We start from the raw sequence: 18855 nt of genomic DNA, 5'->3' as shown, positions 1-18855 counted from the left end.
TTGTCTTAATTTTATCTTTTTGAATGAAATAGCTAAAAAATCGCTTTTAAAACTTAGGACTCTTAAACATAGATACCTTAAGGAAGATTGTTAGAAGTGAAATGTTAAATAGATTGAAATCTGGAAAATGCAAATGATAATTAGGGTTATTATTTGTTGTATCTAATTAAAATGTAGTGTATTTTGTAATGATTTCTATAGCTTAACTTATTTTCTTCTTTTTACTATCTCTTGTTAATCATTTTATTCTTCTAAATATGCCAAAATATAATAATAATTTTAAAATATAAAAGAAGTTACATATGGCAAAAATATTAAGTTATTCAACAAATACAGCATTTTGAAAACAAGGGAATATTTAAACACTGTGTGAATAGACTTCTGTTTGAATCTGTAAATGTAGGCATAACAATACTGAAATTGATATTTAATCCATTTTGTGAAGTCTATTTTGAGCATGAAGTAAATTCTACCACCAATACTTAGAGGCTATTGCTTTTTACACTCTGTAGAATTATTTGAACTATCAGGGAAATATTTTGATAGCTGATATTATAGAAACAAGTCAAGGACCATTTTTCCAGGTTAGTCCACTCAATTATTACTTATTTGACTGTTATTACCAATGGGTCAGACTGAACAAGGGACAATTTCTCAGTCATTTAGAATGGGAAGTAGAGGAGAGAAGTTAATGGATTCAAGTTATTTTTCTTCTTAATAAACATAGGTGGCCCTTTGAAGCTCATGTATTTTGTCGTTGAAGATACTTTACTGATGTGGATAAGCTCCCTTCATGAACCATAATTAATACTTAAGAAGTAAAAGAGGAAGAGATCTGATGATACATACACGGTGTCCTATCAAGATCCTCTGTTATCAGAACGCCTCTTCCTACTTTCCCTTTGTGAGAGTTTCCTTTGTACTGAGGGTGTAGAATGAGTATGCCAGTTACTTTGATGAGGTTCAGTTTCACCCTCCTAAAAGCAGCATCAGTCTATTATTGCCGTCAGTGATCTAATAACACTGTTGTATTAGTTTGCTCTCATTTTCATTTTGCGCTGTAGTAAAGACACTGCCACTTTGTAGTAAGAAGACAATTCACAGTCCCACAAAGTTGTTCTCGCCAGTGGAACCCTAACAGAACTGTTGTGGTGTTTAACTTGCAGGCCAAGACTTAGGAAGTGTGTCCACGCTGCAGGTAGAAACAAATGACAGTGAGGCCCCCAGGGGTGGTAAAACCATGCTAGTAGGAACCCTCATCCTTGTGACTTTTGTGAAACCCACCCACCAACTGTAAAAACAATATTAGTCTGTAACTTGGAATAGCACAATGGAAATATGCTTCTGCTCCATGAAGCCACTGAAATTATGGTGGTAGCATTACCCTATCTGTATCATCAGTCAGTCAATGATTAAATTGTATTGTGTTAAACAGATGTATTTGATTCAAATACACAAGATTTCTTGGCTGATGTCAGCATTAGAAAACTTTTATTGGACTTGAAAAGGAAGTCCAAATTACTTCCACAATTTAAGGAAGTGTGATTAAATAAAAATAAAACTATTTACTTCTGGTTGTGACCTGAATAGAGTTGTTAATTCATATGCAATCAAATTATGAAAAGAGCAAACGGGTTATAAACAACTTAATGCAGATGTTCAGCTAAGAATATAGCAAGGATTTTAAGCTTCAATAATGTCTTAAAATATAACCTATATTTAGAATTTTGAAATAACAACCAAATTCTGTGAAGATAATTCCAGACTTCCAAGTTATGTGATAGCATGTGAATAGTGCTTGCCTCAGTCCCTTCAGAGTTTTATTGAAATACCCAAGAGAATACAGAAGAGGAGAATTCTGGAAAAGCATTAGAAAAATACGGAATTGTACTAGAAAGAGCCTTCAGGGCAAGTGGGGGATATATGTTGCCATTTAACCAGAGCGAGGAAGATAATGAAGGCCAACTTATAACTTCCTTTCCTCTGTAAAACTTGTGCACTGTAAGGATTTTTGTGGAATCCCAGAGGATTCAGGAGTGAAGACTTGAGGTAGAAGTAAACATTAAGCATGCCACCTGGAATTTGTTTTGCATCATCGATGAGTAGAATTTTGTGGTAGTGGTGCTCCTGTGTAGGACAGGGGTTTTACCATAACTAAACAAGCAGATAGTTATTAGGTGTGAAAGGCTTGCCCTGGATAGAAAGTGAATGTGTAAAAGATCTTGCAGAATTTGACTTTTTGAGGAAACAAATCTGAGGTACTGCAATCACAGTCAATGTTAGTGGAAGACCCAAATAGCCAAACAAAGGTTTGCAACAAATAGAGAAAAGCCTTAAAAATGACAGAAACTATGGGCAAGGAGCCCTGGATGATACCCTGTACTCCACATGACTTCAATTTAGTTTTACCATAGCTAGTTAGGAGCACATGAATGTATTAGCACTTATGATGCCCCAGTATATAGACCATGGCTGAAACTAGAAAAGCTCAGAGATCAGTGACATTAAGAAAGACACCACTGGGGAGGGTGCAGCTCACTGGTAAAGTGCATGCTTAGCATGTACGAGGTTTTAGGTTCAACCCCCAGTATCTCCGTTAGATCAATCAATCAATCAATCAATCAATCAAATTACCTCCCCCTCAAAAACAAAAAAACAAAAAACAGAAAGAAAGAAAGAAAAAAGATGCCAGTGCCTGCTGTGACACTAGCATGGAAGGTGGACCAAATAGGAAGACATATATGAATGTTGACAGAGGGGCTGCTCAAGTAAGGAAGTCTGTAAGCTGGGATTGTCACAGTTACAGAATTCCTAGGTTAGTAATGACTGAGCTAGATGTTTAAATGTTTCACAAGCTGAGCTTTTGGCTTAAGTTCTCAGAAGAGAAAAATAAAAACAAGAAGTTGGATAGTGAGGATAAGTAAGGAGAATTTACACAATTTTGAGAAAACAGCTAGCTAAGACTCAGTAAGGTATGAGTAAACAAAAACATACACAGGCACAAACACACACACACACACACATCCATACACACAACACATAGCCTTACAAAGCTGCAGTATTAAAAAGGAGAAAATAATACAGTGCAAAGGAAAATGCAAAATAGTAAAGACAGAAAATATTATGAAATAAATCTATTTTCCATTTTACTAAGATTCAATAAAACCTGAAGGCATACACTTTAAAAAAGAGAGATAAAAAATGAGATTGATATTCTAAGCAGAAAGAAAGTGGGAAGTTGATTGGAATATAACCCACAAAGCCAAAGTAATTTAGCTTTGAAATAATTGAAAGCAAACTAAATGCTGCTAAAAGTTTAAACAGAAATGGGAAGAGAAACCAAAATAGTTGTATTTAGGATGAGGTAAGAAGAGTCAAAGATTATAAAATGATCAGTTACCTTCCTGAACAGATTAATAGCTATTGAATAAACTATTTTATGTTTTACAAAGAAACAGCCAGTAAAAGACAGCAGACAATGATGGTTTTATAAGTCAATTGTTTTATTTACTTTTAAATTTGATCTGATATAATTACTTACATAGTATTACAGATTTTCTTCCAAACTATGTAAATATTACATATTAATTTCAATGACTGAATAGAACAAAATTCAACTCTTCTGTTTTCACCATTTCATCACCATTCTACCTGTATAAAAATATTCATCACATAGAACTGTAATATAGATAGACAGCATTTATTATTTATAATTTACAAATATTAAATCATTCATTAGTTCATACATAACCTGCTTTTTGACTTAAGTATTATAGATGTTCTTCCAGGTCAAAACTTTATTCAGGTGTTCATAAACTTGTCTGCACACTAAAAACACATGGGGACTTTAAAAAAAATCCTCTGTCCTGGCCAGACCCAAATCAATTAAATCAGAATCTCTGATGGTGTCTCCCGAGGCATTAATGTTTTTAAGTTTTTTTCCCCAGGTGATTCCAATGTGTAGACACAATTGAGAAAACTTAATATAGAGCAAATGCATGTGTTTTAAAAGCAGTAAAAAAGTCCATTTGCTATGAATTACCTATTGATGAACAGACTACTTTCTATGAGTGTAGCTGACTTGGCAGCATTATGTCTTTCCCTTCCTCATTTTGGAGCTTTGGGTTCAGATGTGGTAACAGCTTACCTATTTCTTACTGCTTCTCTGTATTCACACCTATATGGATAATTCCGTTTTTAATGATTGTGTTTTGAGTGTGTCATCTGTTTTCTGTTGGAGCCCTGAAGCATATACAGTGGGCGAATTTCCTTTGCTCCTATGTAAGGCCAACCTTCTACTTGTACATTAACTCCCATACCTTCTTCCCTTCCTAAGTATATTGATCCAACAATCGTCCCTTCTCTCTGTTGCTTTATCATTTTTTGCCTTCCTATTTGATATCTGTTGGACCTATGGGAACATCTGTATGTGATCAGCCATAATTGCTCCATTTTAAAGAAAATCTTTCCCTTGATGCCGTATCTCCTTTAGTTATCTTCTCATTCCTCTGCTCTCCTATACAGCAACACCCCGAAACAGCAGTCTCTGTCCATTCCCTCTGAGCCTCTTGCGTGTGCTCTTTAACCCCTCCCAACCCCAAAGACTCTTACTCTCACACTTCATTCAAAATGCTCTTGAGAAAGCCACCAATGACGTCCACATTGCCAAATCACATACCCCCTGTACAGACTTCATCTTACTTAAACCATCAAAATAATGGGAAATATTTTAACTGTTTCCTCCCTGAAACACTTTTTTTTGGGGGTTGGTGTTTTAGGATAACTGTGTCTTCTGCTGTTTCTCCGACTATTACTCTTTCTTACTAGTACCTTCATTCACTGACTTCTAAAAGTTGGAGCATCCCTTTCAGGTTATTAAAATAATTTCATTTATTTGAATGTCACTTACATGATGACTCTGCTCAAAACACTCCAGTGGCTTTTCATGTCACTCACAGTCAAAAGCAAAGCCTTACAGAGGTATACAGGACCCCACAAGAACTGGGTCCAGCTACCTCTGACACCACCTATGATTTCTACCCCATGTGCTCATTCTTCTCCTGCCTCATTAGACAAATAGTCATGGTTACTTCTCAGGACCTTTGCCCATCTTGTTTCTTCTGCTTTCTGTCAGATATCCACATGGTTCACCTCATCACTTATTTCAGATCCCTGATTAATATCATGTCATTAATCTTGCCTTATCTGGTCACTCTGTATAAAATAGCAGTGTTCCCAACTCTACCCTCTCTGTTCCTATCACCTTACTTAATTTTACATGAAGACATTAAACATCTAGAACATGGTACATACATTCTGTTGTTCATTTATTTTTGTCTGCTCTCCAACCCCTCCCAGCTAGACTATAAGTACTCGGCGAATCCAAGTGCTTTCTCTCTTTTTGCTTCCCCCACTCCTATTCTTTTTTTAACCATTGCTTTCATACCGCCTAGGATAAGTAGTATCTGCTACAAACTAAGCACTTGAGAATTTTGGTAACTGAATAAATGAATGTATGTTCATTTGCATTTTCTCTTCTGTGAATTACATGTGCTTTTTAAAATTACATTTCATGATTTCTTCATATAAAAGATTTTAACTTTTTTTTCCTTTACATGACAAATATTGTTTCTTGGTTTATCATTTGTCTTTTATTTTAGTTTATAGTGTCTTTTGCCTTATACAAGTCTTCGAGTTTTAATAACAATAAAATTGCCCACTACAGATTAGTTATTAGGATACAAGTAAAATGTGTCAGAATGAATACCGTTTTACTCAGTTTCTTTCTCTCAACCCTATAGAATATGAACTCCTTTCCAAAATGAAAAAAAAAAACAAACAGAAAAACAAAACTTTAATTGGAAAAGAAAATATCTATAACCTCAAATTACAAATGTCTATGATAAGATAGTGTGCTGAGAACTAACACATACTGCCTCAGGCCTCACAGAATAAAAGTTTCCTGAAAAGTTAATGTCACTTTTGGAGCAAAATTTTGTCAAACATACATCATATGGAAGGGAGAAAGTAAGTAATAGAGATAATATTAAGAAATAGTGTGTCTGAGACCCTTGTGATAAAAAAGGAATGAATTCTTGGTGTCCAACAAGAGTCATAGAGGCAAAATGCAGCAAAATAAATGAAAAAAATATATATATATATAAAATATATATGAAAGTATATACACACACATACATATACCTGTAAGTGTCTGTGTATGTTCAGGGCCCAGACTTTGATGCTCACTTAGATTTTACATCTCCCTCCTTTATGTTCCATCAAATCTTCAAACCCTAACATGTGGCCCAAGGATGAGGCTTGTGCTTCTAATCCAGGATAATGTAAAGTATATATAATGTGCTGATATAGAATCATAGTTGTTTGCTGCCTTCTCATACTGATTTTTTATGGGTAAAATTGTTTACCTAGTCTCTTTATAAAAGGTTAGTCCGGTCTGGTCCTTAAGAAATGCAGTTCAAATTAACGTTGTGACAAATGAATGTCTTCAGTTTTGTGTGGACTAAAATGTCAAAGGCAAATGATGATATGTTAGTAGCCTGACAGTAAATGTTCTTTGCGGTACTTAAAGATTCACTTGATTTTCAATGATAAAGTTACCTATAACTTTTGGGGGAGGTTTTCCAAACGTTTCAGTTAGGTTTCTGAGTTTCATATACATGCTTACTTTATAACACATAAGAATAATTTTTAATGACTTAACGTGAGGCCTTTAAAATATAATGTAATCTTAAAGAATTTTACTGTCTCTTATTTAAATTTTGGCTAGGGGAAGTATTTTTGCAGGGCAGTTTAAAGGACATGCAATCCAATTCTATTCTAGATTTTATTCATGACTCTCCTGACAAAAGTATACACGTTGAAATTTATTTTGGTGTCATGTCCCACCTTATATATATATAGGATTACTACCAAATCCTGCCATTGAATAGATATTTGAACATATTTTTCTGTGTTTTAGAACCTCAGAATCAAGTCCCTGGCAGTGTTTTTTTAAACATTAAGATAAAGGCTTCTTTCCTTCATGACCTATGGTTCCTCCTATCGGGTAGTAAGAATCAAGTGTCTGATTATTATTTTTCATTCCATCTGTCTGAAAGAGGCTAAGAGCCACATTCACAGTGATGATGTTGGAATCATGATAGTAATACTATTCGCTTATGACTAGGTTTAATAATTCTAATCATCTAATTAAAAGTATAGTATTTTAAAATGTGTTATTATGGAATTCTGTTTGAAAATATAATGCTAATTTTAATATTTAAGTATTATAATTACTAAGATAGCCCATTACTTGCAAATAACATAGGATTAAAGATTATATTTCTATTTTCATATTTGAACTTTAGTTCACAATTGATAATTGTTGCTTGAACTATTCTAAGGTTTTTTTTTTTAAGTTTTTGTTGTAGACACATATCTGTAGTATTTTTGTAGAATTGACACAGTACATCTAGATTTGTATAATTTATGGGCTTTTTAAAGGAATGTTTCACATTTGAAAAATGAGTTTAGGCTTAGGGAAAAAAAATACATCTTGGATTACCTATAACTGGCAGGGATATTAAGTATTTAAGAAGGTTAAATTAGTATGACTACAAAATGCAAGGGAGAAAATATCAATTTCGTAAGCATATTGAAGAAACTTTTGTAGTGGTAGAAACACAATTCAAAAAAAAAGTATTTCACTTTGCATGATTCTCCTATGGATTAATGGTTTAAAATAAAAACTCTTTGCCCTAAGCCATTTCTTGTTAAAAAAAAAAAAACCCTCTGAATTTTAATTTCTTAGAACAATCTTTTTAGAGTACTAATTAAAATAAAACCTGCAATTAGTTTAATTTTTAAAAGTTCCTCTTGAAACCTTGAGTCTCTTAGCTGCTGGCTGACATGCCAAACTTGTATAAATACATATTTTTTCTTCCCAGAGTATACATTTTCTGTATCCCTGGAAAGATGATCATTACATAATTTCTAAGTCACAGTCTGGAAATTTGGAAAGTTACATAAAACTTATAAAGAATCAAAGAATATTTATGACTTTACTAAAATATACAACAGCCTCTCAAAAGTGACTTGCTAAAATGATTATTATAGACAATGCTAATTTTAAGACATACTGCTCCATAAGAGTAGTATATAATGTTACCCGCATATGCATTACAGCTACATACATAGAAATGAATGTGGTCAAGCTACAGAGAGTGACCATTATATGTGGCTAATTAATTGCTTGTGGCCATGCCAGTGTAATTTCTTAACAAGGACAGTACACTGGACCTGGTAAGTGCTGAAGGCCTGAAATTGATTGAGGCCAAACTTTTCTATGAAGATTAAAATATGCACCCCGAAAATTAAAATGCTTGACACATCTTTTAAACATCTTATTCCTAAAACATCTATTGTTGTTTGCTTCATGAGAGTGTGGCCTATTTGCTTATGGCATATACCGGAATTCATAGGTTACTGATAAAACGCCTCAAGACATTTCTTCCAATGTGCATCCTGTTTTCATTAAGCACTGTTATAAAAAGTTTAAATTTCCATCCAGAGCCCATACTTTAACTTTCTTGGTACTTAAAAGACAATGATACATGACTTAATATAATCATATTGGGGAAATGCTATTTTAGCTAATTTGTATTAAACAGACTCTATTATCAGACTTCCTGGTTGGACATTCCAGCTATGCCACTTCCAACTCTGTGACCTTAGAAATTGATCCTAACATCATTAAGCTTCTGTTGTCCTAAAAGTAAATGATAATATTTTCTAGTCCATGAATTTTTATGAGCCTCGCAGGATATTTTGTGAAGAGCGCTAGACTGCAGTGCAGTTCTAAGGAAGGACTGGTAAGACTGTCAGTGAGTTCTTGATCCAAAATGCCTGTCAGAGGAGTCCCTTGCCTCCCAGGAATAGACTTGCCTTAGTGCCCTACCATATACTCAGTCACTGGCTGGGAGGGTCTGTGGGAAGTATGGGAGGCAAAGCAATGGATTCCAGAGTAAGTCAGCTGGAGCTCTTGATCAGTTGCATTCCCTGCAGTCACAGACCTTAGAGGCACATTCTCATGGCCACCCAGGTCCATCCCTTGGGTAACACAGATCTATTTCTCCACACAGGCTTGGCTCTTTATGATTCCCCTAGGCCCCCTCTTCGTGAAGAGACACTTAGAAGAGGAAAGGAAGTACATGGATGAATACAGTCTTCTTACTGCAGCTATGTTCAGAGCTGCAGCTGATACGTATCTTTCTTTCCACTCAGCATCTCTCAGGGCTACCACAAATGTGGCTGTAATGCAGCCATTACTGCTTTACAGTTTGCACCCATATACTTAAACCAAATGCAGATTTTTTTCCTTCCCTTTCAGCTGGTGACACAAGGCCCCTCATATGACCACAGGTGCAAGATAGGGGAGAGAGAACCTGAAAAGTTGAATCCGTGCTGTAATACATCTTTTTGGTAATCTGAGTATTTTTCTCAAGTCAGGGAGGATATATACATTCAATGTATGCATTTCTATTACTAAAATGTTTACACTGGTTCCTGAGTCAAGTTCCACTTAAACATGGACATATCTTCATCTAAATAAAGGAAGCAGAGTTGGTACCCAGATGATCTGATTATCATTGCTATATAACAAAAAACCCCAAAGCTTTGTGGCTTAAAACAGTAATTTTATTTTGCTCACAATTTTGTGGGGGAAAAAAAAGGGGATGACTTGGCTGAGCAATTCTCACTTGGGGTCTCTTCTGCTAATGCCATCCAAGAGATGCAATCACATGGTTGTCAAGTGATGCTGACTGTCAGCTGGGAACTCAGCCAAGGCTGTCACCAGGAATGCTACACTAGTACCTTCATCATGGCAGTGTTAAGGTGGTTGTACTTCCTACCTACTGAGCATCTCAGGCTGAGCTTCTGGGCAAAGATCATTTCAAGAAACCTAGGAGGAAGCTGCACCCTCTACTGTGATCATGCCCGGGAAGTCATTTTCTTAACATTTATTACTCAGGACAGTCACATGCCTGCTAGACTTAAGAAAATGGGACAAAGACTCTACTTCTCAATAGGAAGAATCAAAGATTTTGATCCCATTTTAAAAATTACCATCCATTTTCCTGAACAATATATCTGCCTCTAGCTTTTCTGAAATCAAGAAAAAAAAAAAAAAACACCCAACATTAAAATGAATCAAACAGTTGTGTCAATAAATCCTATACCACTGAGTTTTAGATCCCCAACTAGATTGTATCCTGAGTGTCTCATAATTTTTACCTGTGAGAGTTTTGAATAACCAGATGGCAAGATGAAGAGAGGAAAGATCCTTAGAGAAATTACAAATTGAAGCAATCAGCATTAATCAGTAAGTTTAGAATCAATATTTAAAATAACTGTTCATGCTATTTCATGGGGCAGACATAATCATAATGTTATGATGTTATAACTTCATGCGGACAATCAGTTCTACCTTCTGACTTTTGGGGGGAGAGTCATGGTTACTAACAGGGTTTTACATAGACACGTGGCTTCATTTTAAATAAGCTCATTGACTTACATATTTATTTCTATAATCAATCAATAAGATAGTGGTGATACTTTCTGTACCAATAGGAGATACAAAGTCATAGCTTATTTCAAGTGCCTCAACTAAAACAGGAAAAATACTGCCTCATAATTTGGTGTCTGACATTTTTTTTAAAAGTTTAAATTCAGAGCTTTATGAAAATGCCTTTACTTAAAAGCATAAGCGAACATTTGAAAACTAGTGATTATACACAAAACTAATTTTTATATTTATAATAAGTGGATCATGACTTCTTTAATTCCTTGAAATACTGTGCCTGTCACTTTTAAAGTCTGAATTTTAAGATATGCAGTATCACCCCATACTAAGGAGGCAGCTCTCTCTCTCTCCCCCCTCTCTCTCTCCTGTATATCTAACACACAATTGTAATATTGTAGATATTTTTTAAACTTATGAAGTAAAGTCAAAACAGAAACAAGGTATAGTCTTATTTTTGCTGAATGATACACATGAAATTCCAGAGAAGAAAACCTTTAATGAAATGTATCAAATTATTCTCACTTATGATTTTTTTTATTCCACAAAAAGTATCATTTAACCTGTTTTAAACTTTCCATAGGGAATAGGTTCAACATTTTTCATCTTCTTTCATTCAAAAAATGTCTGCTTCTACCTAATCTCCCTCTATCTTATATGCAAAGAGAAATCCCAGACACATACAGATTAAATAAGAAATACTCCATTATTATCACATACTTGATACTAGCTTAGTCCTGAAGTCAGTCCAATTTCTAGCCTTCACTTCACGCCAGAAGTTAAGAAGTGAAAGGACTAGTGGTGGTGGTGGTGGTGATGATGATAAACAGAGAAGTTCCTCGTTAACCCCTCAGGATTGATGCAGTCTATGGAAGCAACAGATACACCGGTCAGGCCATGCTCAGACTGAAGTAGGGGTAGACTTCTCCTAGGGTGGCTGGAGGAATCTATGATATTGGGTGGACTGATCTTTTAGCTTTCTTCCTGGAGTATTTTGTATACCATATGATGCGTGGTAGGGTCAAAAACTCTAGGACCACTTCTCAGTAAAGCAATCATGTATCTGATTGCCCTAGGGAAAAAATAAAATAGGTTCTAATATGGTAAGCCTTATTTTAGCCAGTGATGACAAATAACATCTTTTAGATATTTGACATTTTAATAATGACATTCTTACTTTTTTCAGATTTGTATTTCTTTAGGAATTATTTTCCCCTCAAATAAAAAGATTTACTTTTTTAACAATAAATAAGACTAATATGGAACCTCATAATATATGAAAGTTATCCAAAACTCAAATATTTTTATTAATTAGCTATAGTTGAAAAAGAAAAGGTAATAGCAATGTCTGCCTTTTAGGATTATTCTGGTAATAAAATGAGATGATTGAAAGAGTAAATGTTTAATTGATCATTAAAATTATAAGTTGTGAAGTTTCTATTTTACTCAATAAAGTAGTATGGTACTGTCAAATCCTTTATAATAATTCAGAGAAACGATTTTTTTTTAAAAGGTCTGGTGGAATGATTCTGCTTTATTTTATGATTAATTTTTTGGGGTATCATTTAAAATAAAGTATTAAAATAAAACAAAAATTCATTAACTGCATATTTTTAGTATTTAACTTCTAAATATGGCACATGCTAGAATTCTTTAATGGTTTGAAAATTTTGAGCAGATGGCTGAAGTCCAGGAGCCTGAGAAACAGTTTTAAAAAACCTGCCTATAACTGAATACTAGTGACTCGTGTTACCTCTAAAGAAGTGTCATGGCCATTTGTGGAATGAAGTGTAAGTAGCATCAAGGTGCCTCAAGGTCCCGGGGAGATCAGAATACCTTTGGTATCATTTGGTTTTCTAAGGACTTAATCTTGGCAGAGTCTTAAACCTGGCTGTCTTAACTATTCAACAAGTTGAAGTAGGGGCAGTTATTTTTTTTCTTATGCCAATTTTGTTCTAGCCCAATTTGGAAAAATTTGTAGCAAGAAATAAATCTGACTTGTGTGTGTGTGTGTGTGTATGTATGTGTGTGTATGTATCTATGTATGTGTATGTGTAAAAATATATATCACAACTTCTTTATCCAGTCATCTGTCAGTGAACATTTAGGTGGCATCCATGTCTTGGTTATTGTAAATAGTGCTTATATGAACACTGGGGTGCATGTATCTTTTCGAATTAGAGTTTCCTCTGGATATATGTCCAGGAGTGGGATTGCTGTATCATATGGTAACTCTAATTTTAGATTTTTGAGGAACCTCCACACTGCTCTCTATAGTGGCTGCACCAATTTACGTTCCCACAAACAGTATAGGAGGTTTCCCTCTTCTCCACATCCTCTCCAGCATCTATTATTTGTCGACTTTTTGAGGATAGCCATTCTGACCAATGTGAGGTGGTACCTCATTGTAGTTTTGATTTCTGTTTTTCTAATAATTAGCAATGTTGAGCATTTCTGCATGTGCCTTTTGGTTATCTGTATGTCTTCTTTGAAGAAAGGTCTATTTAGGTCTTCTGCCTATTTTTTGATCAGGTTTTTGTTGTTGTTTTTGATATTGAGCTGTATAAGCTGTTTGTACAATTTAGAAGGTAAGCCCTTGTTGGATACACTGTTTTCAGATATTTTCCTCCAGTCTATAGGTTGTCTTTTGTTTATGGTTTCCTTTGCTGTGAAAAAGCTTGTAAGTTTGGGTACTTTTGTTTATTTTTGCTTTTATTTCTTTTGCCTTGGAAAACTTACCTAAGAAAATGTTGCTACAATATTTGTCAGAGAATGGCTTGTCTATATTCTGTTCTAAGAATTTTTTGGCATCACGTCTTATATTTAAGTCGTTAAGCCATTCTGTTTATATTTGTATGGTGTGAGGGAGTGTTCTAAATACATGTACAGTGTTTTACATGTGGCTGTCCAGCTTTCCCAGCACCGCTTGCGAAAGAGACTGTCTTTTCTCCATTGTATATTCTTGCCTCCTTTGTTGTAGATTAATTGACCATAAGTATGTGGGTTTATTTCTGGACTTTCTGTCTTGTTCCATTGATCTATGTGTCTGTTTTTGTGCCAGTACCATGCTGTTTTGATTATTGTAGCTATGTAGTGTAGTCTGAAGTCAGGGAGCCTGATTCTTTCAGCTCTGTTCTTTCTCAAGATTATTTTGGCTATTTGGAGTCTTTTGTGTTTCCACACAAATGTAAGTTTTTTTGTTCCAGTTCTGTGAAAAATACCATTGGTAATTTGATAGGGATTGCATTGAATCTGTAGATTGCCTTGGCTAGTATGGTCATTTAAACAATATTCTTCCAATCCAAGAGCATGGTATATCTCTCCATCTGTTTGTGTAGTCTTCAGTTGTTTTATCATTATCTTTTAGTTTTCAGACTACAGATCATTTGCTTCCTTAGATAGGTTTATTCCTAGGTATTTTATTCTTTTTGATGGGATGGAAAATAGGATTGTTTCCTTAATTTCTCTTTCTGATATTTCTGATGCAACAGATCTATGAATATCAATTTTGCATCCTGAAACTTTACCGAATTCATTGATGAGCTCTTGCACTTTTCTGGTAGCATCCTTAGGATTTTCTATACGTAGGATCATGCCACCTGCAAACAGTTACAGTTTTACTTTTTTATTTCCAATTTGGATTTCTTTTGTTTTTCTTCTCTGATTGTTGGGGCTAGGACTTCCAAAACTATGTTGAATAAAAGTGACAACAATGGGCATCCTTGTCTTGTTTCTGACCTTAGAGGGAATGCTTTCAGCTCTTCATCATTGAACGTGATGTTAGCTATAGGTTTGTTACATATGGCCCTTATTTTGTTGAGGTTGTTCCCTCTATGCCCACTTTCTGGAGAGGTTTTAACATAAATAGATGTTCAGTTTTATCAAAAGCTTTTTCTGCATCTATTCAGATAATCATGTGGTTTTTATTCTTCATGTAGTGTATCACATTGATCAATTTGCAGATACTGGAGAATCTTTGCATCCCTGGGATAAATCCCTCTTTATCATGTTGTATTATTCTTTTAATGTATTGTTGGAATCGGGTTGCTACTATTATGTTGAGGATTTTTGCATCTATGTTCATTAATGATATTGGCCTTTACTTTTCTTTTTTTGTAGTATCTTTGGTTTTGGTATCAGGGTGATATTAGCCTCACAGAATGAGTTTGGAAGTGTTCCTTCATCTGCAATTTTTTGGAATAGTTTCAGGAGGATATGTGTTAACTCTTCTCTAAACGTTTGGTAGACTTCACCTGTGAAGCCATCTGGACCTGGACTTTTGTTTGTTGGGGAGTTTTTTAAATTACTGATTCAACTTCAGGATTAGTAATTGGTCTGTTAATATTTTCTAGTTTTCTTGCTCTGATGTCTGCCCCCTGGTGGGTAAAGCTGGTTTAGAGGCTTGTGCAGGCTTCCTTGCAGGGGGCCATTGCTTGTCCACTGCAGGGTGGAGCTGGGTCTTGGTCCTCTGGTAGGCTGGGCCACGTCTAGGGGCATGTCCAGGGGCAGCTATGGGATTTTTTATCCTTAGGTAGCCTGTCTGCTGATGGGTGGGGGCTGTATCCCCATCCAATTTGTTATTTGGCCTGAAGCGTCCCTGCACTGGAACCTACAGGCTGTTGGGTGGGATCAGGTCTTGGTGCTAATGATCCAAGATGTATGTTCATATGGATGAATGTCCCCCAATATGTCTGCCCCCAGTGTCTATGTCCTGGGGGTGAGCCGCAGCTGCTCCCCACCTCCCCAGGAAACCCCCCAAGACCAGCACGTAGGTTTGGCCCAGTTTCCAATTGAATTACTGCTTTTGTCCTGGGTCCCAGTATATGTGAGATTTTTTTGTGTGCATTTAAAGAGTGAAGTCTGTTTCCCTCAATCCTGTGGGGCCCCTGCAGTTAAGTCTTGCTAGCCTTCAAAGCCAAGTGCTCTGGGGGCTTTTCTTCAAAATGCCAGAACCCTGGGCCGGGGAACCTGATGAGGGGCTTGGAACTCTTACTTCTGTGAGAACCTCTGAAATAGAATTATTCTTCAGTTTGTGAGTCGCCTACCTGGGGAGTATGGGATTTGATTATCTCATGAGTCCCCTCTCCTACCCATCTTGTTGCGGTTCCTCCTTTATGTCTTTAGTTGTAGAAGATCTTTTCTGGTAGGGTCTAGTCTTTTTCATGAATGGTTGTTCCACAGATAGTTGTGGTTTTGGTGTGGTCATGAGAGGAGATGAGCTGAGGGTTTTTCTACTCTGCCATCTGGCTGCTCCCACTAAACTTTTGTAGTATTGGTGATATAAGCAGTGAGAAGGACTGAAATGGCTTATTATGTTAACTATGCAGATTGCTGACTCCTGAAAATTACAGGAAGAGCAAAGTTTACAAATAAGGTTATGAAAGGACTCTGAAAAGAAATCTGAATTGACCAAACTGTCCATTTGCTTGCATATTAGAAAACATGGAACTTTATTATGTATAAAGCAGATTGTTTCATAGAGATTTTCCTAAAAATAGATCAAACAATTAAACTGACTGGTGCTGCGTTAACTGTTTTCAAGGCCTGAGCACTTCAGCCTCACTACCTGAGCAGGGTTAAAATGGCTCCAGTCTCTGTAAACCAGCATCAGTATAGTTCTAGCAAAACTGGAAGTACCTTGAGTGGGGACATTTTTACAGGAAGTTTGGGAGTCTTTGATATCAGATGCCTCCTACATTTTGCATTTGCAGGGATCAGAATGGAAGGCAAATTAAGGGAACTGGGATTTATTTTAGTCTAATGTTCTAGGAAGAACTGGGTTTATAATTGAAGCCCATCTATTTAAAGATTTAGTGTTCAGATGAAGCTGATAGGGCATAGGTCCTCTGAGCTCTCTGAACCAAGACATTACCTAAGACACAGACATTGCTCAACCTCCCTCGGGCTTCCCTGTCGGAGGAGCAGCATGGCATACTGACATAATATTACCCTGGGGAGTGAGCCCTGGGTTCTCAGTTTTGTAGAATTACTTTATCCATATTTTGACTTGTCATACTTTTAACCTCTCATTTTCTCTTGAATATGTTTTTTGCGCTTGCACTTGTGTTCTGGGGTCTGAAATGGACATAAGAAGAAAAGGCAGCTTTATTTTGGACCCTGATGTGATCTTGTTACGATGAAGTCTCCAATAGAAAATAAGAATTTTTCATTTGTTTTTAATTTCTATGAGAGTTTTACTTATTTTTTACTTTAATTTCTTTTTAGAGACTTAATAACAGGAGATTTTTATAGTGATTAAATACGAGGCATAGTATTTTTTACATTGTGTTATTAAAATTAATTTTATAGGGTCATTTGAATCACTGTATAACCCTCATTGAGTCATAATTAACCCTGTGGCTGGGAACAATAATTAGGATGAGAACAGAAAAACGGACAGTTTGGATCTAGGAAAGAACATGGCTTTGGATTTGTGTAACTAATATATCTGTCTAAACTATTTCAAGTATATCTGGGCACAAAAATTAAACAACTGAACACTGCTTCTAGAATTGAATCAGAAAATGGGAATAAAACTATACACTAAACTGATACTCATCTTCCCTAAAGAGAATGGCCACCAGGCTGGGAGTTGTGGATTTTTTTCTTTTTTTGGTAAACTCAGAAGTTAAGAAAAAAAAAATAGGGGAATGTATGGAACAAACAATTGTCTTTTAGTCACTATGTTTTTCATAATAAAATAAGACTCCCTGCTAACATGGCTATAAATCTAGAAAAATCACTAGATAAGAAACATCTTTGTTTATTTCACCCCATTGGAGGAGTGAGGTGTTACTGAAACCGTGGAGGTGTGTTGCGATCACCACACAGAAACAAGAGGGGCCCCTTGAAGTCCCAAACTAAATTTTGTTTAGTTTGGGATTTCAAGGCTGATGATGCCACCTCCACATACAGGAAAAGGGATGAAAGAGTTTATCATTTACATAATGAGCCTTTCTCAGGAGAGCAGGGCTGGCCCCAAGCAGGCCCCCTAAGTGGCCTGGGAGGGTGTAGGAAGCTGTCTGGCTTGGATTTTTCTGTGGGCAGGCTGGGAAGTGTTCCCAAGCATGGGCTGGGGTGTCCTTGTTTTGAACCTCTGGCTCCCAGGGGAAGGAGCACCTGTGTTTTGCCCAGATGTAGGACAGAAGAGGAGGCAGTGGTGGAACTTGAAAGCTGACAGCAGTCAGAAATAAAAATGAAGTCAGAATTTTTATTATAAGGTGGAAGTAAACTGTATAGGAGAAAATTTTCCTTTGAAAGAAAAAAGGGTGAGAATATGTCATAGCAAGAAAACTGTGTGTCTAAAAGATTTGAGATGCAATGTATCAACTATTTAAGCAGGTAGTTTTGAAAGATGAAGTGGAAATTGTTTCAAAAGAGAGAGTGTGGTAAAAATTTGAGTACCCAAAATACGATATTGCAGGGAGGAAGAATTTTTAATTATTTAATTAAATCAGTAAATGAAAAGCTTAAGTAGTAAGGGAACTATTATAAAATATTGTATATTCTTGCTTTTCAGTTCTTTCCTTTTCTCTTCTTCATCTTTACCATTTCAGTGCAATTTTCCCAATACATTGGCTTGTCTTCATCCTCCTTTCAATCTTTTTACTTTTTCCTTGTCTTTTAGATATACGGTGTTACTCTTAAAAAGAGAGAGAGAGAAAGAACACATTGGAAGCGTATAGTTTACTGTTTGTGATTTTTTAAATTAATTAAATTCTATGAAAGGCTTCATAAACAGTGTTTTTTCCTTTTAAAATTAAATAATTATCTTTACTTTCTCTTTACTCTTCTACCTTAGTTTTGTTCAAAGAACTATAATTCTTCTCTAAGTGTTCTCTGAGACACACAATTTAGTGAAATGACACCACCATCCAAACTCTCCCTAGAGGAATCCCAACTTAGAGCTGTAGATTAGATTTTATATTCACAAGACTTGGTGCAAAACAAAAAAATTTGTAGAAGTAATAGCATGTCAAACATAATAAAATAGTCTTATAAAGATGTTGCTGGAAGTTAAAAGCTTGTTTTATTAAAACCCAGGGAGGTAATAAGTAAAGGGATACTTCTTAAAGTATAATTAACACTAAATTTTTATGGGCTTGTGAATTCATATTTGAAATAATAAAGAAAGCTTTATTAGCAGATGAAATGTACTAGTGAGGTATATTATTTTTCCTTTTTTTTGCTTGTTTATTTATAAAAACATACTTCTGTTATTTAAATTGAAAATATCATCAGAAAGCCGATAGTCCATCTGTCTCATTTAATACATC

The 18855-nt window shown here is 35.5% G+C and overlaps 1 long non-coding RNA gene across 2 annotated transcripts in view; it reads right to left on the bottom strand.

The window, feature by feature from the left end:
• Window positions 1-11409: 11409 nt before the first annotated feature.
• Window positions 11410-18855, bottom strand: part of LOC135321218 (uncharacterized) — a 491507-nt gene continuing 484061 nt past the window's right edge. Inside the window, exons 3-4 of one of the 2 annotated variants that reach the window (XR_010380784.1) lie at window positions 18128-18221; window positions 11410-11445 (exon numbers count right to left, since the gene is read on the bottom strand). This is a non-coding gene — a long non-coding RNA (uncharacterized LOC135321218). Of the gene's footprint in view, window positions 11446-18092; window positions 18222-18855 lie in introns of those variants that run through there. The other variant, XR_010380783.1, reaches the window with a different exon arrangement.

This window comes from Camelus dromedarius, chromosome 4 (assembly GCF_036321535.1).
Source record: "Camelus dromedarius isolate mCamDro1 chromosome 4, mCamDro1.pat, whole genome shotgun sequence".
In the NCBI taxonomy this organism is placed as follows: domain Eukaryota; kingdom Metazoa; phylum Chordata; class Mammalia; order Artiodactyla; family Camelidae; genus Camelus; species Camelus dromedarius.
This window is presented reverse-complemented; position numbering and strand designations above follow the sequence as displayed.